Consider the following 6,000-nt stretch of genomic DNA (forward strand, 5'->3'; position numbering starts at 1 on the left):
TATTTTTCATGAATATCACACACTTCCTCGATACTCTAGTGATTCTCTTTTATTGTTTTATTCTTATGTTACTGGCATTTTTATTATTGTGGTAAAAATATCCAATATGAAATCTGCCCTCTTGATAAACTTGTAGATGTATAATACTATGTTAATTATATGCACATTTTTGTCTAGAAGATATCTAAAAAGTTTTCATCTTGTATGACTAAAACTCTGTGCCCATTAAACAGCAGCTCTCTGTTTCCTTCTCCCTCCAGCCCCCAGCAACCACCATTTTACCTAATGCTTCTGTTACTTTGATGACTTTAGCTACCTTATGAAAGTGAAACTGCAATATTTGTCCTGCTGTGACTTGCGTATCTCACTTAATATGTCATCAAGATTCACCTCTGTTGTACAAATGGCAGAATTTTATCCTTTTGTTAAGGATGAAAAACATTTCATTGTATGTATGTATCACAATTTCTTTACCAATTTATGTGTCAATGATGGATATTTAGGTTAGTTTCACCTCTTGTCTATTTTGTATAATCCTGCAATAAACACAGGATTGCAAGTATCTCTGACATCCTGTGTTCAATACTTGTGCATAAATACTCAGAAGAAGAATTCCTGAATCATACGATTCAGTACTATTTTCAATTTTCTGAGGGACCTAGATACTCTTTTTCACAATGACTGAATCATTTATATCCACACTAAAGCACACAAATGTTACAATTTCTTCACATCCTCACGAGCATTTGTTGTTTTCTATTTTTTGGATAATTGACATACCAACAGATGTGAGGTGGTATCTTATTGTGGGTTAAATTTGCATTTCCCTAATGATTAGTGATGATGGGTATCTTTTCATTCACATGTTGGCCATACATATGTCTCCTTTGGAGAAATATCCATTTAAGTTATTTGTCCATTTTTAAATTGGGTTATTTGTTTTTGTTAATGAGTAATAGGATTTCTGTGCATGTTTTGGATATTAACCTCTTATCAGATATATGTTATGTAAATATTTCCTCTTATTTCATAAATTGTCTTTTTACATTGTTGATTGTTTCCTTTGTATTGCTTTTGCTGCCTAAGTTTTTTAAATTAAATCTAACAAATTGTTACCAAGACCATGTTTTCAAGCTTTCCCCTTTTTTTAATTCTAAGACTTTCATAGTTTAAAGGTTTTACATTTAAATATTTAACTCATTTTGTGTTTATTTTTGGGTAAGGTATAAGAAAAAAATCCAATTTAACTATTTTGCATATAAATATCCAGTTTTACCAACACCATTTGTTGAACAGATATTCTTTCCCCAATGTATAGTCATAGCAGCCTTTTCAAAGTCATTTGAAGCCAGGTGCCATAGCTGATGCATGTAACACCATCATTTGGGAAGGCTGAGGCAGGAGGATAACTTGAGGCCAGAATTCAACATGAGCCCACGCAACATAGCAAGATCTCACCTCTACAAAAGTTAAAAAAAAATAACTGGGCATGGTGGTGTGCAGCTGTAGTCCCAGGTTCTTGGGAGGCTGAGGTAGGAGGATTGCTTGAGCCTAGGAGTTTGAGATTACAGTGAGCTATGAACATGCCCCTGCACTCCAGCCTAGGTGACAGAGTGAAATCCTGTCTCTAAAATTAAATTCCATATACATATATGGAAATTAAACATATATTATATTTATTGAATTCAACAACACATTAGAAGGTGAAAAATTAGATTACAAGATTGAAAAATCAATCTTGATCATGGTGCATAATCCTCCTAATGTGCTATTGAATTCATTTTGCTAAATTTTGAGGATTTTTGTATCTTTATATATATATAATTTTAATTAAAAATTAAAATAGTCATGGACCATTTCATATATAAATATGTATACATATATTATTTGATTCAATATTCTATTCTGTTGGTCTATATGTCTGTCTTCCTGCTTGTACATACTGTTTTAATTATTGTAACATGAATTTTGTTCTTTCTCAATGTTATTTTGGCTACTTGGGGTTTTTTATGCTTTTATGCAAATTTTGGGATTGCTTCTTTTATTTATCTAAAAAATGTCATTGTGATTTTGATAGTAATTGCAATGAATCTGTGGATCACTTTTGGTAGTATGAACACTTTAATAATACTAAGTTTTCCAGTTCATGAACAGGAGATGTATTTGCATTTATCTATGTTGTCTTTATATTCTTTCAGCAATATTTTGCAGTTTTTAGTATATAGGTCTCTCATGTCCATGCTTAAGTTTATTTCTATGTTATATCTTAATTTCATATCCTGCAACTTTGTTGAATTTTCTTATTATATCTAATAGATTTAATTTTTGGTGGAAATGTTAGGGTTTTCTACATATAAAATCATACTATCTGTGAAGAGAGATAGTTTTCCTTTTTTTTCCAATTTTGGTGTTTAATTTTCTTTTTCTTGCCTAATTGCTTTAGCTGGGACTTCTAGTCCTATCTTGAATAGAATTGGCAAGACTGGGCATCTTTGCCTTGTTTCCAGTATTCCAAGAAAAACTTTCAGTTGTTGCCATTGAGTATGATGGTAGCTATGGCTAATAATACATGGTTTTTATTATGTTGAGGGAATTCCTAGTTTGTCGAATGCTTCTATAAATAAAAATGGCATTAAAATTTTTCAAACGCCTTTTCTGCATTTGTTGGGATAATCCTGTGATTTGTATCCTTCATTCTGTCATTGTGGTATATCACATGGATTATTTTCATGTGATGAACCCTCCTTGTATCCCAGGGAAAAATCAATCTTGGTCAGGGTGTATAATCTTTCAAATGTGCTTTTGAATTGAGTTTGCTAATAAGTTTTGAGGATTTTTGCATCTATATTTATTAAGATATTGTCTTACAGTTTTCTTGTAGTATAGCATCTTTGCCCAGTTTTAGTATCAGATGATGCTGGCATCATAAAATGAGTTTAGAAATGTTTTCACCTTTTCAATTTTTTGGAACAAGTTGGTGAGGATTGATGTTAATTCTTTAAATGTTTGGTAGAATTTTTCAGTGAATCTACCGAGACCTGAGCTTTTCTTTAATGGGAGTGTTTTAATTACTGACTCATTATTCCTACAAATTATATTTCTGTTCAGATTTCCATTTCTTAATGATTCAGTCTTGGTAGGCTGTAAGTTTCTTGGAATTTGTCTATTTTTTCTAGGCTAGTCAATTTATTTGCATATAATTGTTCATTGTATTCTATTAAAATCCTTTGTATTTCTGGGTCATCAATCGTAACGTCTCTTATTTCTTTTCTGCTTTTGCTTGAGTCCTCTCATTCTTAGGTAGTCTGGCTAAAGATTTGTCAATTTTGTTAATTTTTTCAAAAAACAACCTTTTACATTTATTGATTTTGTTCTATTGTTTTTATATTATCTATTTTATTTCAGCTCTAATGTTTATTATTTCCGTCTTGCTGCTAACGTTGCTAAATCATATACATTTCTGTATACTGTATTTTTGTGTTTGTCTCAAGATGTTGTCTAAGTCTCTAGTAATTTATTGGTATTTAAACCATAGATTTAAACCAAAAGCATGTGGTTTAACTGGCTGGGCACAGTAGCTTATGCTGGTAATCCCAACACTTCGTGGGCCGAGGTGGGCAGATTGCTTGAGCTCAGGAGTTCCAGACTAGCCTGGGCAACATAGTGAAACCCCGTCTCTACTAAAAACACAAAAATTAGCTGGCTGTGGTGGCTTGCATTTGCGGTCCTAGCTCCTCGTGAGTAGGAGGCTGAGGTGGGAGGATTGCTGAGCCTGGGGGACAGAGGTTACAGTGAGCCAAAATTGTGCCACTGCACTCCAGCCTGTTGATAGAATGAGATCTTCTCTCTCTCTCTCTCATTCTCTCTCTCTCACACACACAACACACACACACACACACACACACACACACACACACACACGTATGTTGTTTAATATTTACGTTAGTTAATTTTCCGGTTTTCTCCTGGTATTAATTTCTAATTTCATTTCATTGTACTTGGAAGAGATATTTAATATGATTTTGATCATTTTAAATTTGTAAGACTGGTTTTGTGACCTAATATGTGACCTTTCCTGGAGAATTTTTAATATTAGTTTGAGGAAAAAACATTGAATTCTGTTGCTGTTTGGTGGAATGTTCTGGATATGTCCATTAGGCTCAGTTGGTCTATAGCGTTATTCAAATTCTCTCTTTATTATCTATATGGTGGTTCTATCCATAATTAAAAGTAGGATAACAAAATTTCAAACTCTTTTTGTATTTCTATTTCTCCCTTCAGTTCTGCCAATATTTGCTTTTATATTTTAGAGTCTGAATATATACATGCATATGTGCATGTGTATGTGTGCGTGCATGTGTATGTGTGCATAATATCTCTATAATTATAACTACCCAGTGAACTGATTTTTTATCATTAGATAATGTCCTTCCTTGTCTTTTGTGAACATTTTTGATTTTTTAACTATTTTTTCCAGTATAGGTTGTCAAGTCTGTCCTGCAGACCTTGGGTGAGCAACGGATGAAAGGAGTACTCAAACACAGGTATCCAGTGAAACAGTGGGCTAGCGGATTGCCAGCACTAGGGGCCGAAGAGAGTTAGCAGTCTCCATAAGACAGAGCTGCTTATTTTTATTCAGTACAGATACAATGACAAAGGCCTGGAGCTAACACAACTTGTGGATAATTAACATTGTTGTCCCCATTGCAGGGAGCAGTCTTGCGGGTGGTTGATCAAAGGTAGGTTTCCGGAAAGCATAAGTAAATAAACTTATCTAGATAAACTCCCTTACATTCCCTTGCACCTACTTTTTGCCTTCTGCCTCAGGTAAGAGAATTAGCTGACTTCAGCCTTTATTCTCTCCTGAAACTTTGCAAAACCTCCTGGCCTTCCAAGAAGGCTTGCGTCTTTCCCGATAACTTTTCTTACAACTTTTCCACCACGCTGATTGATCTCCTGCAATAAGTATGACCTCTCCTGCTTTCTTTTTGTTAGCATTTGCATGGAATATCTTTTTTAATCTAGCCACTTTCAGACCCTTTGTGTCTTTAAATCTAAAAGGAGTCTCTTACAGACCACATAGAGTTTGGTGTTGTTTTGTATCCACTCAATTACCATGACTTTTGATTGGGAAGTTTGTTTATATTTAAAGTAATTACTAATAGCAAATGACTTGCTGTTTTGTTAATTAATTTTATCTGTCTTATAATTTTTGCCCATCTTTTCCTCTCCTGCTGTTTCCTTTGTGTTTCATTCATTTTTTTTTTTCTTTCTGGTAACATGTTTTGATTTTTCTTTAATTTTCTTTGGTGTGTTTGTTTGTTTGTTTGTTTGTTTATTGAGACAGGGTCTCACTCCATTGCCCAGCTTGAAGTAGAGTGGTGTGAACACAGCTCACTGCAGCCTCCTGGGCTCAACTGATCCTCATGTCTCAGCTTCCCAAGTAGTATTATAGCTGGGACTTACAGGTATATGCAACCACATCCAGTTAATTTTTGTACTTTTTGTAGCTATGTTGCTCAGGCTGGTGTTCAACTCCTGGGCTCAAACAATCTTCCTGCCTTGGTCTCCCAACTTCTGGGATTTCTGGCATGAGCCATCATGCTCAGCTATGTGTTTCTTTTGTAAGTGTTTTTGTTTGTTTGTTTTTTGGGTTTTGTTTGTTTGTTTGTTTTTAAATGGTTACCATGACATTCATAAAACATAGCAATCTATTTTACACTGATGTCAACTTAGCTTTAATCACATATGAATATTGTACTCAATTACTTCTATACTCCACAATTTATGTTAGTGATGTCACAAATTGTATCTTTTTATATTTATCCATTTATATATTATATAGTTTAAACTATTTTTAGTCTTTTTGCTTTTTAAATTCTATACCAAAATTCAAAATGATTTACACACTACTATTACAATATTACAGTATTCTTTATTTGTCTACATATTTACCTTTATCAGAAAGCTTACAGGTACTCTGAAACTTACATGTGTCTT

General features: G+C 33.6%; 1 long non-coding RNA gene across 4 annotated transcripts in view; it reads left to right on the top strand.

Annotated features, from left to right (window-relative positions):
* Positions 1-4,607, top strand: part of LOC105482644 (uncharacterized) — a 90,718-nt gene extending 86,111 nt beyond the window's left edge. For 3 of the 4 annotated variants that reach the window (XR_011609223.1, XR_987738.2, XR_011609225.1), the window contains one exon: positions 4,478-4,607. This is a non-coding gene — a long non-coding RNA (uncharacterized lncRNA). The remainder of the gene's footprint in view (positions 1-4,477) is intronic. The other variant, XR_011609224.1, reaches the window with a different exon arrangement.
* The last annotated feature ends 1,393 nt before the right edge of the window (positions 4,608-6,000 follow it).

The sequence above is a fragment of the Macaca nemestrina genome, chromosome 1 (genome assembly GCF_043159975.1).
Source record: "Macaca nemestrina isolate mMacNem1 chromosome 1, mMacNem.hap1, whole genome shotgun sequence".
In the NCBI taxonomy this organism is placed as follows: domain Eukaryota; kingdom Metazoa; phylum Chordata; class Mammalia; order Primates; family Cercopithecidae; genus Macaca; species Macaca nemestrina.